The sequence below is a fragment of the Mobula hypostoma genome, chromosome 3 (genome assembly GCF_963921235.1).
Source record: "Mobula hypostoma chromosome 3, sMobHyp1.1, whole genome shotgun sequence".
Classification (NCBI taxonomy): Eukaryota; Metazoa; Chordata; class Chondrichthyes; order Myliobatiformes; family Myliobatidae; genus Mobula; species Mobula hypostoma.
The window spans coordinates 192,804,047-192,825,698 of record NC_086099.1 but is presented as its reverse complement, the minus strand read 5'-3'; the positions used below and the strand labels follow the sequence as shown (position 1 = coordinate 192,825,698).

General features: G+C 40.9%; 1 protein-coding gene across 15 annotated transcripts in view; it reads right to left on the bottom strand.

Moving 5' to 3' along the window:
- svila (supervillin a) overlaps nt 1-21,652 on the bottom strand; it is a 268,368-nt gene that overhangs the window by 245,416 nt on the left and 1,300 nt on the right. The window lies entirely within an intron of this gene.

Here is a 21,652-nt window from a genome sequence, read left to right as displayed (position 1 = left end):
TAGAAAAGTCACTATTGCAAACAGTGCAGCGAGCAACACTGTCATTATTTTGACCCCTATTAGGCAGGGGTACGCTTTAGTGTAGTCTGGGGTGATGTACGTTTTATATTTTTTTGGAACACTCTGCCATGGCGCGCTCTCTCTCTCTCTCTCACCTGCGCTCTCGCTTGCTTTCTCTCTCATGGTCGCTCACGCGCTCTCTCTTGCTTTTCTCTCACTCGCTCTCAAAAAAGTTGATTTCCGTGATATTGTATATAATTTGTGGGCATCAGGGAGCCACTATTAATATGCAGGAGACTCCCGGAAGTTCCGAGAGAGGTGGGATGTCTGACTTCAGCATGTATGCAAGCTGGTTTTGAAAATCCACGTCATCATGAATGCAAGAATGAGAGAGTGGCAGAACTGGATGACAGTCATAAATACACCATCATCACTTGACACTCCCCAAGTCAAAGCATCTTATTCAACAAATGGGTGACCGGTTATTCTAACTGTGTAACATTCTTGACTTACAAGTTTTAACGTGGCAATTTAGTTACAGCCCATGGCTAAACAATGTTTTATGAATGAGTAAATATACACACTATAAAATGTGTTCAACTAAAATAACCAGAGAATCGGAAGAACTTTTCCCTCTCACATTTCTGCCTTTGGCCATCTGGGTTTTAGTTTGTTTTCTTAAATAAAACCAGCAATTTATGTTCACCATGATCAGTATAAAGGACAAAACTGTCTCAATCTATCCTTTAATAATGGTGTGCGAAAAAAACAAAACACTGCTACATCACGCAATGCTTCTTCCTGCCACAAACCTCATTTCTGTTAAGAAATATCTCACTTCAAAGTCTGTAAGTAAACAACCAAGAGAACATTTTCTTGGGAGTTTAATGTAGATAACATACTCCTAATTTTCCTGAGCAAGGTCAGAACTTTGGGTATAGTTCTAATTTTACAGCCATTCATCAAATTATCAGTCTGTGCTCGCAGTTACTTACTGTTTCTGAATTTCTCATTCATCTTGATGACAACCATATCAACTTGCAACATACAGCCGCTTAAAATTCATTTTTAATATTAATCTCAACAAGCTGCAAACTCAAGTTCCCTACCACCTACGCCATGATACCAAAGACCTGTTGTTAATTTATTTACTCCAGTCAGGGCATGAAGGATATCGTAATGGACCTTTTGAGGACGATACACAGGTCTGCAATCAAAATTTGGGGCTCTGGAAAATGAGTTATTTTCTGCATAAATTTACCCGTGACCGAAATGTAGTCATACCTCAAATTGAAATCGACCAGAAATAAAAAAAACAAATACTATCACCATTCAGCCGAATCGCTATAGTGACAGATACAAGTGTGATGAATTACTGCCTCAATTAAATAATAGCATGAGTCACAAACATTAAACTATCATTCAAGTGCTTCATATGGTGAAATGTGATACTAAGTACAAGATCTGCACATTTCCAGCCATTTTCTAGGTGGTTGAAGATCTGAGGAAACATTCTAAAGGCCAAATCATACATTCTTACCTTCAAACGTTCAGGTATTAATTCAAACATGACTAACCTACTGACCATCCTACCCAACCCAACCCAAAAACAGATTCAATCTATTAAATTCAATATTAATTACTGACAATTCTAACATAGCCAGATGATGAGATACTGTTCCCTAAGCTTACACCGGGCAGTTTTGGAGGTTAGAGTCAGAGATCGGAATGGGGAGTAGGTCAGTGAATTAACATGATGAGAGACTGTAAGCTAAGGGTCACCCCTGCAGATTGAAGAGAGTTCTGGAGATGTATCTTTCTTTTTCTACCTTCATTTGTCCTGATGAAGGGTGACAGCCTGAAACGTTGACTGTATATTCCCTTCCAAAGATGCTGCCTGACTTCCACAAGTACTTTTAGGTGTTATCTTTGTTTTAACTTGTTTCATTTTTCTTTTAGGGTGGCGGGGTGGAGAGGTGTCCCTACCAAAGGAGGAGCAAAGGCACTCCTTCCCTCTGCTAGCCTGTGTGTCACCCTTGAGCAGGGTGCAGCACCTGCTTAGCACCCCTCCCCCTGACCAGGGTTGCATGAAGTCATGGAAGCAAGTGGGAGATGGTCGTATGAGCAGCTGTTGCACATCACAAGTACTGGTCATGCGACCACTGACCCCTGAAGAGTATTGATAATGGCTGTGATCACCCATCTTGTAAAGATACTTCCCGGAAGGCAATGGCAAACCACTTCTGTAGAAATGTTTGCCAAGAACAATCATGGTTATGGAAAGACTATGATCGCCTATGTCATACAACATGGCACATAACAAACAAATGTTTTTCTTTTCCATCTCAAGTTGTTTGTTTTCAACATAAACAATACCTTGATAATTTTGGGTTTCTGCTATATACTGCTTTTTCACTGTCTACACCCTTTCACTTTCTGCAAAGTAAACCATGTCTGTCATCTCACTTTTGCAGCACTGAAGAGTGATCCATGACTGGAAATGCTCATTGTGGTTCTCTCCCCAATGGTTCCGAGTGAGCCAACGTGTCCTTCCATTGTTTTGTTCTTGTTTCAGATTTTGTATCATTGACAATTTTATTTTTGATCTGAGTTTTCAAACATATGCCTAGTTAGCATCTGATTCTCAAACTTCAAATCACCCATATCTGTACTATATGGACTTTAATACTGCATGGGACATGGGAGAGTGGTCAGGGACTAACAACTCAGAGTTAACATTCAGGCTCACATATTTAAATTGCTTTACAAGTCCCAGCTCTCCCTGCCCCACAGTCATCCTTCTGCGACACTGCATTCCTCATATTCTGATCTTCTGCACACCCGCAGATTTCCAATTGCTCCAAAAGTGGTAATTTTGCCTTTAGGTGCTTGGGCCCTGACATCTTGGATTTCCTTTTCCAAATATCATCCTCGCTCCTCTCTCATTCCTTTAAAATGTACTCTAAAACACATTTTTACTGAAAGCTTTCACTCTGTCTTTGGCTCAAATTGTCTCATTTAAATTGTGCAAGTGATTCAAAATATTTTTCAATGTTTATACAAGATCATCCAACATCTTTGCAGATGAAAGCAGACACAATTGGGGCAAATCAATCGTTTCCTGTCCAGCAGTGGTGTGGGAGGGAGCACAATCTCTCCAACAGTGGCTCTGATCTACATGCCAGATGAAGATTAGAGTACACCCTGCCTCCAGGCCTCTGCTTTTATGTAGCATTGCATAATTCCAGCTAGCATTGCTGTACAAATAATACCGTTTTGTATACAAATAAGTGTTATAAATGCCTGCCAGATAAGACTGGGAACTCAATTATAGGCTTTTTACATAAAAATCACTATAAACAAAATCAGTTCAACACAAGCAAATACTAAATATCCAAGTTCAACTTCAGTCATTTTTGGAATAAACATTTAAGTCCTTGAAATGCAAAGTTTGACTTCACTTAACTTTTGACAATTGCCGCATTTTAAAAGGCTTAGAAAAGAAATCAACTGATATGTTAGAAAGTATTGGTGGTCTAAGGAGATGTTGAACAGCTAGCTGGAAGGAGATCATGGAAATCAGCAGGAATTGTTTGAAAACTACCAAAAAAATAAGGGTTTGTTTAAAAAAAAAATTAAGAGGTCACTGGTTACTTGGACAACAGCTGTTCTACTTAATTCATTTTGGCTGAACAAGTGACAAGACACACAGTTCTTATTCAGCCAAAAACAGGATTATTATCTATGTTCAAAGTGGTTGACAGTATACCAGCATACAGCTCATCATGTAAAGAGGCAAGAGTGAATAATTTTAGTTTAATCTTTTCAACTTCTCCTCATCAAGATCAAGCGTTCAGACTTGTTACATCATGTTGATTAGTCATCAAACATTATGTAGGCACAGTTATTCTTCCCATTCTCCTGCCTCCTCTGCACAAATCTTTCCCAAAGTCTCATCTGCCATGCATCACTAGAATAAAAAAACCACAACTTGGAAATGTGCAACAGAACTAAATACATTTCCTGCAAGTGTGCGTGTTCGCGTGTGATGGTGAGGGGCAGTGAGGTTGGAAAGCAACGACCGTAAACTTGATACTTACTCATCTCAACATGAAGCGGGCTGGCAATGCACTGACGCTTCTTGTCGGAGAGCAAGGTATTAATTCACCAATGTCATTATAGCTAACCTTCGAATTCCGTTCCTCAGAAGACCTTGACAGTCCAGCTACTGTTCCTGAAGTCAGTGATTCGCGTGCCACTCATGACATCTGCGATCATGTGACCACCCTCATCCAATCTGCACTACTCCTCTCGGCCTTTCCTGACCACTCAATACTTGTCTGGATTCAATGAAGCATTCATGGTTTATCGCCTCTGTGACTATGATGGAGCCCATGATTTCATCATATTCCATCCCTCTTCCAGCCCAGTTCATTTCACAGAAAACTTATTGGATAGAGTGAGAAGCTACAAGCTAGACAGTGATGAGTTTCTCCTCCCCCAACTTGTCACCATGTTTGGGAACACCATGGCCAGTTGTAAATGCTGATATGGTCAATCAGGGAACAAAATGAATTGTATGGCTTAATGCATTATCACTGCATTTGTTCAGAGCCTGAAAATATTTATTACTTCACTTTTCCTTCACAGAAATACAAATGGTATATTATTAAAAAACAGCATAATGGAAAAATGCTCCTTCTATCTAGAAAGTGTATACAGCTTGTTCTTTGAGAAGTGGAATTAATTTTGGCATCTGAATAAGGTGAGTAGAGGAAGGTTTTTGGGAGATGTCAGAGGTAGTTTCTTTTTATGTACACAGAGATAGTACCAAACATAAGCACGAGAGTCTGCAGACGTTCGAAATTTAGAGCAACACACACAAAATGCCGGCAGAACCCAGCAGGCCAGCTCAGCCAGCATCTACGGAAATGAATAAACTGCTGTCTTTTCAGGCAAAGACTCTTCATCAGGACAGAAAGGAAGGGGGAAGATGCCAGAATAAGAAAGTGGGGGGGCAGGGGGGGAAAACAAGCTAGAAGGCGATAGGTGAAGCCAGGTCAGTTGGGGAAGGAAGATGAAGCTGGGAGGGAATAGGTGGAAGAGGCAAAGGGCTGGAGAGAAAGGAATCTGATACGTAGGAGAGGAAAGTAGACCATGGGAGAAAGGGAAGGTGAACGAGCACCAGAGGGTGGTGAGAGGTAGGATGGTGAGGAGAAGAGGTAAGGAGAGGGCAGAGTGGGGAAATTGAGAAGGAAAAGACTAACCAGAAATCAATGTTCACGTCATCAGATTGGAGACTACCCAGATGGAATACCAGAGTGACCTCATTGTGGCACAAGAGGATGCCACGGACCAGGGTGTCGGAAAAGGAATGGGAATTGGAATTAAAATGACTGGCCACTGGGAAATTCCACTTCTGGCAGGCAAGCGGCCCACCCAATTTACGACGGTTCTCACCAAAGTAGAGAAAGTCAAGAGCACTGAATACCATACACTGCCATAACAGATTTGCAGGTGTAGTGTTGCCTCAGCCAGAAGGACTATTTGGGGCCCTGAATGGAGATGAGAGAAGATGCGAATGGCTAGGTGCAGCACTTCTGCCACTTGCAGGGATAAGTGCCAAGAGGGAGATTAATAGAGAGGATCAAATGGACAGGGGAATCATGGAAGAAGCGATCCCCGAGGAAAGCCCAAGTGGGGGCGAGGTAAAAATGTGTCTGGTGGTAGGGTCCCATTGAGATGGCAGAAATTGCAGAGAATAATGTGTTGGACATGGAGGCTCATGGCACAGTAGATGAGGACAAGGAACTCTATCCCTGTTAAGGTGGCGGAAAGATGGGGTGAGTGTGGATGTCCAGGGCATTAAGATCCAGGTGAGGGTAGCATCAGTGGTGGAGGGAGGGAAATAGGGAGTGATAAGCGCCTGAAATGCACTGCTGAGGGTGGTGGTAGAGGCTGATACATCAGGGAAAGTAGATAGGTACATGGATGAAAGAAAAATGGATGGTTATGGGCTGTATAGGAGGGAAGGGTTAAATTGATCTTGGAGCAGACTAAAAGGTCAGCACACAGTATGGGCCTTTCAGCCCAGAAGTTGCTGCACTGTTCTACGTTCTGTGTAATACACGAGTCAACTATGAGACAGCTAAAAGTATAACAACATCAAATATACTTGGTTAAAGGTGGCATTTTCACCAAACCATACCATGCAGAATAAATAACATCTTTTTCCCATTCTGAAGAATATCAGAGAACTAGGTGGGGTTTTGCAACAAACCAGTTGCTTCATACTATGTTTAGCTAACCGAATTTAACTTTCCTCTGCTGCCATGATGGGATATGAACTCATGACCCTGCTCTGAATTGCTGTTGCAGTAACACAACCAATTGAACTAGTGTTGCATGCTATTAAAAAGGAAAATTACAAGACAAGATTATACACAGAGTCAAGGAAGAAGAGTTTCACCTCAGAATCACTTCTAACCAACTGGAAAATTTAAATTTTCTTTGTTTACGTAACAATCTCTGCACATTTCTCAGAATGCAGTATTCCAATTAGAAAAATAAAGCCATCAAGGCCAGTTTCCTCTAAGTTGTGTAAGATGGACTTCTGCTTTCAGACTGCAAAATTCCTGCTCAGTGGAAACAGTTCAAAGATATCCACAAATATTGAGAAAAACAAGTAGGGAAATGATTCAGCATCTCAATGTCAAAATTGCATCTAGTTTACTACTAATTTTTGTCATAGTATACAATGCAATGTCAAAAATATGGATTGATAGTTAAGATAATGATAAGCCATAGGGGCAGATTAGGCCACTCAGCTAATAGAGTCTGCTTTGCCACTCCATCACGGCTGATTTATTATTCCTCGCAATCCCATGCTACTGCCTTCTCCCCTTAACCTTTGACATACTGACTAATCAAGAACCTATCAACCTTCGCTCTCAATATACCCAATGACTTGGCCTCCACTGCCGTCTGTGGTAATGAATTCCACAGATTCACCACATTCTGGCCAAAGAATTCCTTCTTATCTCTGTTCTAACTGCACATTCCTGTATTCCAGGTGCTCCCAACCTAGGGTCCATAGACCCCTTAGTTAATGGTAGGGGTCCATGGCATAAAAAAGGTTGGGAGCTACTCTATCCTGAGGTTGTGCCTTTGGGTCCTCGACTAACCCATTATGGGAAACATCCTCTCCACACAATGATGAAGGTAGAGCAGTGGATGCAGTCTATATGAATTTCAGCAAAGCAAGTGATAAGGTTCCCCACATGCAAGGCTCATTCAAATAGAAAGGAGGCATGGGAATCGAAGGAGACCTTGCTTGTGGATCCAAAACTGGCTTGCCCACAGAAGACAAAGGGTGGTTGTAGATGGTTCATATTCTACACGGAGGTCAGTGACCAGTGGTGTTCCACAGTGATCTGTTCTGGGACCCCTCCTCTTTGTGATTTTTATAAATGCCCTGGGTGAAGGAGGAGGATGGGTTAGTAAGTTTGCTGATGATACGAAGTTTGAGGGTGTTGTAGATCATAAAGAGGATGCAGAACTGGGCTGAGAAGTGGCAGATGGAGTTCAACCCAGATAAGTGTGAAATAGTTCACCTTGGTAGGTCAATTTTGAAAACAGATTTAGCATTAATGGCAAGACTCCTGGCAGCACAGAGGATCAGTGAGATCTTGGGGTCCATGCGTCCATAGGACACTCAAAGCTGCTCCTCAAACATTAACCTTTTCATTCACAGAATCATTCTTGTGAACCTCCTCTGGACCCTCTCCAATGCCAGCACATCTTAGAAAAGGGGCCCAAAATTGCTCACAATAATGCAAGTGTCGCCTGAGCAATGCTTTATCAAGCCTTGCCATCACATCCTTGCTCGTATGTTCTAGTTCTCTCAAAAAGAATGCTAACATTGCATTTGCCTTCCTTCCTCAACCTGCAAGTTAACCTTTAGGGATCCTCCCAAGTCCCTTTGCATCTCTGATTTTTGAACTTTTTTCCCTGTTTGCAAAATAGTCTACACCTCTATTCCTTCTACCAAAGCGCATGACCATAAACTTCCCTATACCATATTCCCTCTGCCACTTCTTTGTCTACTCTCCCAATCTGTCCAAGTCCTTTGGCCGCCTCCCTGCTTCCTCAACACTACCCTCCCCCTATCTTTGTATTGTTCGCAAACTTGGCCACAGAGCCATCATTTCCATCATCCAATAATGCCATAAAGAGGTTTCTCGGAAATGCTATGAACAAGAAAATTAGGATACTGTACTTAATATAACTTTCATAAAGCTTCAATTATAAAAACAAAGATGTAAACAGTCCCAGGTAAAAAGATTAAAGCGTACTCACCAGAAGGCAAATCATTTCAATGTGTATTAGTGTTAGAACAATAACATTTTAAAATTGTTTGGCTAACTGGTTAAGAACTATTAAAAGTTGCCTTGCAAGCCAACGCTTGATGGGAAGCATTTCCTGGCTGAATTTCAAAGACCATATTTTTTCTTTTTTTAAGAATCATGACATTTAAAATCTGCTTCTCACTGAACTTTGGCCAGTTGACTAAGAGGCGTTGGAAGCTTCCTACGTATACATACTCATACACTAATGATAATGCAATCTGCTTCTTTCCCTCGCACACAAAAGATACTTGGGGTCAGGTGCCAGCGAGATACAGCATTGTAAACAGGAATTTGGAGCTATTGAGTCCATGACAACCCTATATTAATTCCATTTTATTCTCCCCACATTCCCATCAGTTCCCTAGATTCCACCACTGAACGACATCCTAGGAATAATTTAAGTGGCTGATTAAACCACCAACCTGCAGATCTTTATGATCATTAGTTTCCAGTAAAATTATTTCATGAAATTACCTTTGTAGGGAATTCACTTGACTAGCAATGCGAGTATATTCCATATGAACGGCGTAACTCTACTTCTCACTTACAAAACGTGTAACCTGTGGCAGAGCACAACCGTTCTACATATCCAAGTATCTACTTCTGTCATTCTACAGTTAAAATTCAATAGTTTATCAGGTACTTCAAAATTTCTTCAAGCTTATCAATTTAGGATTTCTTTACTTTTTCAGGTAGTAGGGTTAAACTAAGAACTAATCAGGAATCCCGATAAGACTGAATGAATCATGCAGTCTAATCGAGATCTGCCTGACTTGAGTGACCATTACAGGTTACTAAGGCAGATTGACTTGTTCTAGTCTCCCATCACGCTGATGAGCAGAGTCTGGAAAATCTTCACATCTAGGGACAATCACTAGTTGGCTATCAGACTATTGCCAGATTGGTTTAAAGCTCCACAAGGCAGAACATAAAAGACATCTAACAACACAACCAGCAGTGCAGCACAGAATAGAGCCATTCATAACCACTGCACGTCACTAAACAAAAGGTACTATGTGAAGGTCTAAAACCCTAGCAGATGCTGCTTATGGTTCTGCAGTCCAAATAAAGGGGACCACAAAATCCAGAAACAAGCCTGATAGCCCATATGACCTCTAGACAGCCTTCGGGTTGCTGACACACTCCCCAAATGACTTAGTCCACGCAGGCCAGAGGAGGAAAATAAAATGTTGGCCCTGAAACCACACTGCTGAGAAGAACAAACAGTGGAGAAGGCATCTGGCAGCTTTTAGTACATCTGCTCTAAGTACTATTACCTGGGGTCACTGTCAAAAGCAACACAAGATAATGCATCTATACTCAAGCAACACACATCAAAGTTGCTGGTGAAGGGTCTCAGCCTGAAACGTCGACTGCACCTCTTCCTAGAGATGCTGCCTAGCCTGCTGCATTCACCAGCAACTTTGATGTGTGTTGCTTGAATTTCCAGCATCTGCAGAATTCCTGTTGTTTGCATCTATACTCACTTAATTTTATTCATTTAAACTAATTAAGTCAGTGAAAGAACCAAAAAAATGTCATGAAAAGAAAATCTTTAACTTTATTTTACAAAGAGTGGAAATCAACCTGGGGATATAACACAAAACGCCTGGGCAAAGCAAAATGCATTTTCTGTCCCAACTTGGGTTTGGGCCACCTTTTGAAAGTTTCATGATTAAAATGCATTACCCCGGGGCAGAGATCAAAAGGTTCCTGTTAATTCCCAGTCCACGTTGGTTGATCTCAGCCAGGGTGCTTCAACTGGCCTGCACGACCATAGAGGGCAGATTCAATGGAACAGCTGGCGTTTGTCTACCAGTCTATTTTGTAAATGACCCCGGGTCAAGCTCGTTCACCCCACCATCATTAAGTAGCCAGCCAACAGATTAAATTCAAATTTAAAAAACGAATGCAGCTCATATGAGCGCTATCAATGCCTCGAGTCATAATGACATTAAAAATTATAATTAATCACCTGATGGAAACAAATTTAAATAGCAATACGATCCTTACAACCATTCACATCAGAGAAAACTCTCTGATGCAAGTTAAGATTAAGAACCAGGGGATATTCTCCCACATTAAAAACAGCTAAATGCCTGGACTTGTTTCAAACCAGAGCCCCCCATTGGCATGAAATTAAAAAGGCCTTTGTAATTATTATATGACTTAAAACCCCAAATTTGACTAAGAGCAACTACACAACTCAGTTTAAAATAGTACTGTACATACTTGAGCCAAAACAGATAAATCACTTGAGGTAATCAATCACACTTACTGTTTGTTCTCTGGCTCCTCCCTCCATGTGAAAATTTCCTGGCACATTTGACAATTAAAACAACCCATAAAAGTGTCATGTTTGCAATGATCAAGCTATTAATTTTGCAAAAGTATGCATTCCAACTTTGAAAATGTTGTTGAAGCCCAGTGCGTAAAAATAATCCAATTAGAAATCAACACAAGTTTGCTTCTCTACCCAACTTTTGAGGGGCTACAGCACAAGTGCTGACAGAGCACAAACAGACAGAGGTTGCCTGCTTAGCCAAGCCAGATAGTTATAAAATCAACCCATTTTCTGGAGGATTTTTTCCCCTAGCAAGTCACACACTATCTTGGCTTGAAAATATACTGCAGATCCTTCACTATTACAGCTTCAAAATCTTTTATCTTCCTTCCTAACAGCATTTTAGGAGTACCTTTATATTGATTGGTGCACTTCAAGGGGACGGAACACCACCATCTCCTGAAAAGCGAGGAGGAAAGTCAATTAGCATGGCCTCGCAGGGGACATCTACAGCCTCAGAATAAATACTATGAAAAATGTCAGTACAGTACTAAAGACATGACATCTTTCCAATGATGATTCAAAGTCTTCTGCCTTTGCATGAAGCAGCAGCAGAGTGCGACTTTGAGGTTGAAATCTAACAGATCGAATGCCTTTGCTGTCATGAAATTAGAGCGACAGTTATCTAAAAACCACAGAGCTTAAACTAATCTCAATCTTTGAACATTGGAAGAATGAGATTTAAGTGTAGCTCCGAGGTACACAAAGAAAGCAGGATACTGTATTTAAAGTAATAATAATGCTAATATTAAACATTTTGCCTAACCCCCAACATTGTTGCCAAATACAGTCCTATCAATTTTGGCAATGTTAGCAACCAAAAGATGGTTCAGATCTCCTAAGCTTCTCCATTTCAGAAAAAATTCTACTAGGACGTTTTAGTTCTAAATTATAATTCAATGCAACTTGTGGATACATATTATTCAGATTATTAACAGACATCTCATGAGAGTGCAAAATGTACATCTCACTAGAGGCACTTATCTTCTGTAAACAGCTAGCGGTAGATGCGCAAATCACAAAGCCCATCCCCTCTAATAGTGTTCGGAGAAAAGCAGTCTCAGGCTACGTCCACACTACGCCGGCTAATTTTGAAAACAAAGCTTTATCTCTTCGTTTTGACCCTCTGTCCACACTAAAACGGCATTTTCATCCCCCGAAAACAGAGATTTTCAGAAACGGTCTCCAGGGTAAATAAATCTGAAAACGCCTAATATCCATTGCAATGTGGACATGGTAAATGGAGCTTTTTAAAACCGCTGTCATGACGTGCCGCAACAGATGGCTACAGCTCATTGTTTTCTTCTTATTATTATTAGTTTATTGTCATCAAACAATTGATACTAGAGCGTACAATCATCACAGCGATATTTGATTCTGCGCTTCGCAGAACCTAACAATTTCAGAACAGACGGCAACGAGACTGACGCCAGAAGAGTTAGAATGTACTCACCAAATACCTTCGACCCATAGCTTACTGAATAAGTAAGTATACTCACTTTGCCCTGTTTTCTGTCCTTGCTTGTATGAAGGTAAGGACAGAAAACACCCTCCGCCACCTCCAGTTTAAATTTCATGCGGAGTATTTTGGAGGAAATACTTCTCTGACAATAGATGTGTAACAGCCTAATGTAACATTGCATGGAAATACAAGATAACACTGATGCAGACATGTTTTATACATTTAACAAGGTACTTTATTAATGCAACAGATTTGGTCAGTTTTTCAATGTTCGTCATCAACTGAGTCAACTCCCTGTCAGTTGCCTCCATACGCTCCAGTATCTGTTTTTTTTAGTTTTGTCCTCCTGCGCGAGAGCCAAGAGCAATTCCTTTTAAGTTTTTCTACTCTGCAACGGGACAAATGCGCACTAAGTATACCGTTTCCTCTTCGCTTGTTTTCTGTGTGTCCTGCGCAAGCCCAGTAGGAGGAGATTCACTTAAATATCCGTCTAATGTGGACAGAGATATTTTGAAAAACGCCTAGTGTGAACACCTGTCGTTTTTACTTGAAACCGGAGTTTTCAAAATTATCTGGCGTAGTGTGGACGTAGCCTCAATCTGAATAGCCTTCCTCGCACATTTTTAATTGTGTGATCCAGCAGGAAGAGAACGGCTCTTGCCAAATATCAAACACCAAATGGAATGGACTTTGTGGTCACAAGAGCCCCTCAATGGAGAGAAATTACCTATCAACAAACAATTTCTCGCTTCATAAAAAGAATGCCCACTTGATGTGAGGTATGAAAGGAACCAATGCTTGAGTCAGTACACTTAGGAAAAGGAGGGAATAAGTAGATTGCTTTTATAAATCCAAACATATTAAAGTTGCTAAGAGTCCCAACAAATCAAAAACTTAAAAATAGCAAAATGCAATTAACAGACTTTGACAAAAGTAAACATAACATTAAGGTTCAACAGTGTCGGGTGAAGCCAATTTATAAATATCAGAATAATACATTGTTATGAATTGCTCCCCAACACTGATTAAAAGCAGGTTCCTTAATACTATTATATCTAGGGGTGGTAGCGAGGATAAGCTCCCATTGAATGCTCCCAATGTCTCAAATAGCCTCTGACAACCAAGTCTAGCTTCTGGCTAAGCCCGACAGAACCATTTCTCCTGACAGGAGAAGGGGTAAAGGCGGGTTACTGGAGCTTTAAAACCCGTCGCTTTGGGCAGATGGGGCTTGTCAGCCAAGGTTGGCAGCTTATCTGGGAGAAGGAAAACGCTGATCTCAAACCTCGGCTGCCTTGCGGCTAAACCCACTCACAGAGAAGGCTTTGGGAGTAAACCCTGAGAAAAAATCCGGAGCTGGAATCCCTATGGCAGTCCTACGTTGAGTTCAACGCTGACTCGTAACTCCCACAACGCCGCTGGTGCCAAACTGTATCGGTTTCTGCCGTTCCTTTGGATTAATCAGCTGTGCGGAGAAGAGAAGCCTACTGTGTGGCCAACAGCTTACTCACCATATCACTAGACAGCTAGGACACAACATCCATGGTTGATGCCAATTAGTGGAGGGCCATGTTTATAACTAGGTGCAGCCCAGTTATTACTAAGAGAGCAAGAAGCAACTGTTTTGTTAATTACGTTTACAAAATTCAGTTGCATACCAAAAAATGGTAACAATTTGGATCTTGTTACTGGAAAGTAATTTAATGGCGGTAGAGCAGATGGAACCTTGACATTCCAGTCAAAATTAAGATTAGTTTTAGTTTCTTGATGTGCTGCATTTATTGGCTCAAAATGGATAAATTCTGCCTCCTCTTTGAGGATGTGCGACCAAGTTGCTTATATAATTCAGACAATGCCCTGCAGAAACTGAAACACACCCACGGTGTTGGATGATTAAATTCAAATGGGCAAACCATGAGCTGCACACAATTTTATGCTGGCGGCAGTGCAATACACATCAAGAGGTAAAAAAGGATAAAAGCTGAATATTCAAGATCTGCATGAAAATACCTGAATGCTTACACAGGAATGGGAAGGCAAGAGTCAAAAGAGTGCACAAATCCCAGGTCTTATAACCAGCAGATATAGAAGCTGAGCCCTTATCCTTTATATGTAATGAGATCTAGAATTTTGACATTTGTGGAAAAGGTATCTTTTCCTCCTTATGTATGTCACCAACACAGCTCAAATGAGCCAATGCAATGCAAGAAGCAATCAAGCTCAAGAGAAATGGTAACATCAACATCTTACTTGTAAGATGCACCAAATGCAAGAAAAGAATGGTCTTCGTTAAAGAAATAGAATTAAGTGAAGGCTGAGTGAAAAGAAAACAGCAAAATGATTGAGGAGCCAAATTAAAACATCGAAGGTATCGTTTAGCAGAAATAAACAGGGACACAAATCATTGCATTCATTTTTTTCTTGGTCAGTTTTCTCATGTATTTCATCTTTGGTACCTTATGCTTTTGAGTAAATCTGATGTAATTTTATCAAAAGAGTTTTTAAGAATTTTGACAGTGTCAGAATAACAGCTGGGTATATCCACAGACCAGCCAAAAGAGTGATCCATCAGAAAACTATGTGACAATTCACAGGGCTGCAAATTAATGTACAAAGGACAGAATTAACATTAATTTCCCCATCCATTCAGTATTCCTTTGTGGGAACAATGCCTCAACACTTGGATAGAATATCACTATTGCTAACACCACAATAAGTGGTGTTATATTACTGTGCATATAATGGAATTGAAGATATATAAACAATATGATTAATGTGGAACAAATGCAGCTCTCAGGGTGGAGATGGTAGAACAAGAAGCAGATGTTGTTTGATGCAGGCAGCTCCAAGATATTGAAAATGGACACAGTAAGCAGTAGTGGAAATATTAAAAATGGAAAGTGGTCAATGTGCTTGCATAATTGCAAACGATAGCATATCAAAACAAGTCAAATTAGTCTGTGACACCTGACAGTCCCAAATCTATTTCTATGTAGCAGGAGATAAAATAGTCAAGCTTTGTGTGATATCTGGAACTAATCACAACACTTTTCTTCCATCTCTCCAAAAGCAGATCAGTTGAATCTTGAACAAGATCATACACGGCCTACTCTTTGGCAAGGTAAAACAAACAGGCCAACAGATATGGTCAGAATTATTTATATTCTAATCAATGCTTCCTAAATGTAAATAATGCTGCAGCGCAAAGAACTGCCATATATTATTTGAACAAATCAGAATAGTTTCTCATGACCTGTTCCCAGTACTAAAATACAATTCTTCTTTGATAAGCTTTTTTTTGTAAAATAAACAAACTTTTCACAGAAATTTTATCTCTGCAGTTTCAGAGACTGTTTCTTTAAAAAAAACTGGCTGCTTCGTGAGCTTCCACAAAAAGTTTAAAATACATGATTTATGACAGTTGGCAATAGCAGCAAAGAATGAGTGAAAATCAAATTTTACAGTCCACAGTAAGTTGGATTTCAGATGGTGCATCCAACAATACAGACCTCCCAAGGCTGTAAATCTAATCCCATTAAAGATAAAAAAAAATTGAAGTAAGTTACTTCTACAGGAGCTGGATTGAAGTTATCAACATCTCCAGAGACAAGCCATACAAGGGCAGGAAAAGAGAGAGAGACAAGTCTTTTGGGCCATTGTTAACCTAGAAGGCACACTAAAGACTTAACCGCAGAAATGTTTAAACTTTTGGTTACAGTATCATAAGAGACACACAACAGAGGCTCAGATGAGCTAAACTGCAAACTGAAAGTTAAGAATGAGAGCATACAGGAGAAAACCCTTCAGAGGAGTCCTTATCAGAAGTTTAAAATTCCACTGTTTGCAGATAAGATACTCTCTATTGCCCAACACTTCCACTGCTCTGGAGACACAAGACTATAGATTCTTGAATCTGGAGCAGAAACAGACTGGTAGAGGAACTCAGGGGGTCGAGTAGCATCTGTGGTTGTGGGGGTGGGTAAGGCACCCAGATGCAGAATCCCAACAATTCCTTCCCCCTCCCCCCCCAAGACGTTACTCCATCCGTTGAGTTCCTCCAGCACTTCATTTTTCATTTCACTAAACTGGACATTGAAAAAAATGGTGCAGTCAAAATTCCCAAATGACTGCTTAAATTAAGACTGCTAGGATACAAGTAAGATTTCTCTTGGGGGCATAGAACTGACATAGAAGGCAATGGTAGTGTTTACTGCCCATTTGCAGCAGCACGGCGATGCCTCACAACTCTAATAATCTGAGCCATTTCCAATCTCCAGTGCTTTCTGTTGGATGTTTTTTTACATTTGCTTCCTGTGATAGTGTGGGCTTTGGCTATCTCGCAAAGGCATTAATGAGGTTTAGTGGGTCAACTGCTCACTATAAAATTGTCCCTGGTATTTAGGAAATTGCTGGAATCTGGGAATGTAGGGAGAATAAAACTGACGGGAATGTAGGGAGAATGAAATGGAACTACTATAAGATGGTGCCTTAATGGGGATTTGGTGGACTGAAGAATGCATTTCCATGCTTTGCAACCAATTGTCTGAAAAGATTGAGAAAAAATTGCTGCAGTAGGTCAGAGACATACTGTGCTACTTCAGAAGGCAGTTAATATTCATGTTGACTGGTGCAGAAATAAAAAGCAGGAGTTTAAGTAAAGTAGACGAAGGAAGTGTCAGATTAGTGTTGAAACACAAGTGGGATATTCCCCAAGAATGCATGAGTATTATATTAGATTTTTGTAAGAATTAAAGCTTTAAACGATATATACAAGATACAGGCCACATACATCTCAAAATACAGTTTCATAGCTCCCCATTGCAAATAAGTCACTGAATTAGAAATTATCGTGAAGACTAAGAAACCGATTTATTGTTTTAAGAAGCATAGCTTGTTTCTCACATCTCAAAGTCTCAGAGAAACAACCTAATAATCACAGTGGTTCCAAACACTCCGGGTTTTTCTGCAAGATGATATTGAAAGGATTTAGCTTAAAAATAACACATAGTTCTCCTGTCACCCTGGGGCAAAGGGAAAAAAATTGAAGGGGAATAAAAGAAAGATGACTAGGTTCTCTCCTTTAATAAAAAAGATGAAATACCTTCAATTCAATTAGATACTATTAATAACACCTCTAATTCCGTGAGAGAGCAAGAGGCAAAGATGGAATTCACCTTACCCTTATTGCCCTGACATCGAGATACAATCTGTCTCCATTGATAAGTTTTTAAAAAATGTATTATCTCCTCTAAATACATGCCAACTACCTCCATGCCTAGCAGAAAAAAAATGTGTATTCATAGGAAAGAGCAAACTGGTTGCAAACTTAAAAGTCACATATCCAAGGTCAGTTTCTAATTTGTAATAACAGGAATAAATAAAATAAAATGTGTGCTTGCAATATGTACTTCAGAATGTTAGTAACGTATACAGCTTATAAATACAAAATCTTGGAACTGTACTTTTTAAAATTACCTATTTACCTTTGGTGAGACACTGCTAAGTCTGACCATACATTTATGGGTACTACACATATATTTAACTCAAGATCCTGCATTCCTTAATTTTGTATTACTATAATTATAGCCCTATAATGAACCATCATGCCTGTTGATTGCCCTAGTAGCAACTCTGCATTATAGAAACATAGAAACATAGAAAATAGGTGCAGGAGTAGGCCATTCGGCCCTTCGAGCCTGCACCGCCATTTATTATGATCATGGCTGATCATCCAACTCAGAACCCAGCCTTCCCTCCATACCCCGTGACCCCTGTAGCCACAAGGGCCATATCTAACTTCCTTTTAAACATAGCTAATGAACTGGCCTCAACAGTTTGCTGTGGCAGAGAATTCCACAGATTCACCACTCTCTGTGTGAAGAAGTTTTTCCTAACCTCGGTCCTAAAAGGCTTCCCCTCTATCCTCAAACTGTGACCCCTCGTTCTAGACCTCCCCAACATCGGGAACAATCTTCCTGCATCTAGCCTGTCCAATCCCTTTAGGATCTTATACGTTTCAATCAGATCCCCCCTCAATCTTCTAAATTCCAACGAGTACAAGCCCAGTTCATCCAGTCTTTCTTCATATGAAAGACCTGCCATCCCAGGAATCAATCTGGTGAACCTTCTTTGTACTCCCTCTATGGCAAGGATGTCTTTCCTCAGATTAGGGGACCAAAACTGCACACAATACTCCAGGTGTGGTCTCACCAAGGCCTTGTACAACTGCAGTAGTACCTCCCTGCTCCTGTACTCGAATCCTCTCGCTATAAATGCCAGCATACCGTTCGCCTTTTTCACCGCCTGCTGTACCTGCATGCCCACTTTCAATGACTGGTGTATAATGACACCCAGGTCTCGTTGCACCTCCCCTTTTCCTAATCGGCCACCATTCAGATAATAATCTGTTTTCCTATTTTTGCCACCAAAGTGGATAACTTCACATTTATCCACATTAAATTGCATCTGCCATGAGTTTGCCCACTCACCCAACCTATCCAAGTCACCCTGCATCCTCTTAGCATCCTCCTCACTGCTAACACTGCCACCCAGCTTCGTGTCATCCGCAAACTTGGAGATGCTGCATTTAATTCCCTCATCCAAGTCATTAATATATATTGTAAACAACTGGGGTCCCAGCACTGAGCCTTGCGGTACCCCACTAGTCACCGCCTGCCATTCTGAAAAGGTCCCGTTTATTCCCACTCTTTGCTTCCTGTCTGCTAACCAATTCTCCACCCACACCAATACCTTACCCCCAATACCATGTGCTTTAAGTTTGCACACTAATCTCCTGTGTGGGACCTTGTCAAAAGCCTTTTGAAAATCCAAATATACCACATCCACTGGTTCTCCCCTATCCACTCTACTAGTTACATCCTCAAAAAATTCTATGAGATTCGTCAGACATGATTTTCCTTTCACAAATCCATGCTGACTTTGTCCGATCATTTCACCGCTTTCCAAATGTGCTGTTATCACATCCTTGATAACTGACTCCAGCAGTTTCCCCACCACCGACGTTAGGCTAACCGGCCTATAATTCCCCGGTTTCTCTCTCCCTCCTTTTTTAAAAAGTGGGGTTACATTAGCCACCCTCCAATCCTCAGGAACTAGTCCAGAATCTAACGAGTTTTGAAAAATTATCACTAATGCATCCACTATTTCTTGGGCCACTTCCTTAAGCACTCTGGGATGCAGACCATCTGGCCCTGGGGATTTATCTGCCTTCAATCCCTTCAATTTACCTAACACCACTTCCCTACTAACATGTATTTCGCTCAGTTCCTCCATCTCACTGGACCCTCTGTCCCTTACTATTTCTGGAAGATTATTTATGTCCTCCTTAGTGAAGACAGAACCAAAGTAATTATTCAATTGGTCTGCCATGTCCTTGCTCCCCATAATCAATTCACCTGTTTCTGTTTGCAGGGGACCTACATTTGTCTTTATCAGTCTTTTCCTTTTTACATATCTATAAAAGCTTTTACAGTCCGTTTTTATGTTCTCTGCCAGTTTTCTCTCATAATCTTTTTTCCCCTTCCTAATTAAGCCCTTTGTCCTCCTCTGCTGAACTCTGAATTTCTCCCAGTCCTCAGGTGAGCCACTTTCTCTGGCTAATTTGTATGCTACTTCTTTGGAATTGATACTATCCCTAATTTCTCTTGTCAGCCACGGGTGCACTACCTTCCTTGATTTATTCTTTTGCCAAACTGGGATGAACAATTGTTGTAGTTCATCCATGCAACCTTTAAATGCCTGCCATTGCATATCCACCGTCAATCCTTGAAGTGTCATTTGCCAGTCTATCTTAGCTAATTCATGTCTCATACCTTCAAAGTTACCCCTCTTTAAGTTCAGAACCTTTGTTTCTGAATTAACTACGTCACTCTCCATGTTAATGAAGAATTCCACCATATTATGGTCACTCTTACCCAAGGGGCCTCTCACGACAAGATCGCTAATTAACCCTTCCTCATTGCTCAAAACCCAGTCCAGAATAGCCTGCTCTCTAGTCGGTTCCTCGACATGTTGGTTCAAAAAACCATCCCGCATACATTCCAAGAAATCCTCTTCCTCAGCACCTTTACCAATTTGGTTCACCCAGTCTACATGTAGATTGAAGTCACCCATTATAACTGCTGTTCCTTTATTGCACACATTTCTAATTTCCTGTTTAATACCATCTCCGACCTCACTACTACTGTTAGGTGGCCTGTACACAACTCCCAGCAGCGTCTTCTGCCCCTTAGTGTTACGCAGCTCTACCCATATCGATTCCACATCTTCCCGGCTTATGTCCTTCCTTTCTATTGCGTTAATCTCTTTTTTAACCAGCAACGCCACCCCACCTCCCCTTCCTTCGTGTCTATCCCTCCTGAATATTGAATATCCCTGAACGTTGAGCTCCCATCCCTGGTCACCCTGGAGCCATGTCTCTGTGATCCCAACTATATCATAATCATTAATAACAATCTGCACTTTCAATTCATCCACCTTATTACGAATGCTCCTTGCATTGACACATAAAGCCTTCAGGCGCTCTTTTACAACTCTCTTAGCCCTTTTTAATGCTTGCCCTGGATTTGTCGGCCTGCCACTTTTACTTTTCCCCTTTGTACTTTTTGCTTCTACGCTCACTTTACACTCCTCTGTCTCTCTGCACTGGTTCCCATCCCTCTGTTGTGAACTAACCTCCTCACACCTAGCCGCTTTAATTTGATTCCCACCCCCCAACCATTCTAGTTTAAAGTCACCTCAGTAGCCCCCGCTAATCTCCCTGCCAGGACTAGACTAAGCAATCCCAAACGCAAACCATGTGTCAATGTGGATCAGAACATTGAAAATGTTGCTCAATTCATTTTAAACTACTGTGATAATCTAGATCTAGTGTCCATCCTCATTTCATGATAAAAACATATCCAGGCTAGAGCAGAAGGATGAAAACTAAATTGTCCATCAACTTTATCCCCTCACAAACTGTTCATATATTTTAACTCCTTGTCCTTTGCTTCAAGGTCCAGAGTATTTATTTAATGAGATACAGTGTGGAGCAAGCCTTTCCAGCCCTTCAAGCCGCACTGCCAGCAACACCCGGTTTACCAATTGGATAGTGGGAGGAAACCAGAGTACCCGGAGGAAACCCACATGGTCAGCAAACAAGCTCCTAACAGGCAGCAGCGGGAATTGAACTCGGGTTTCCTATGCTCTAAAGCATTGTGCTAACCACTATACTGCCATGCTCCTTGGCTCTATTTTCAGGTAGAAGGAAAATAGCCAGCTCCTTGCCCAATTGTATTGCTATCAGGCCCTTAACTCCACCCTCTACATTTCTACAGAACTTTTTGCCTATATTCTGACCCACAACCCATCCTTAAGCCAGCCATTACTTTGTGCTTGGTCTGACATTCTCAACAATGCAAGCAAAAAAAGATAGGACAG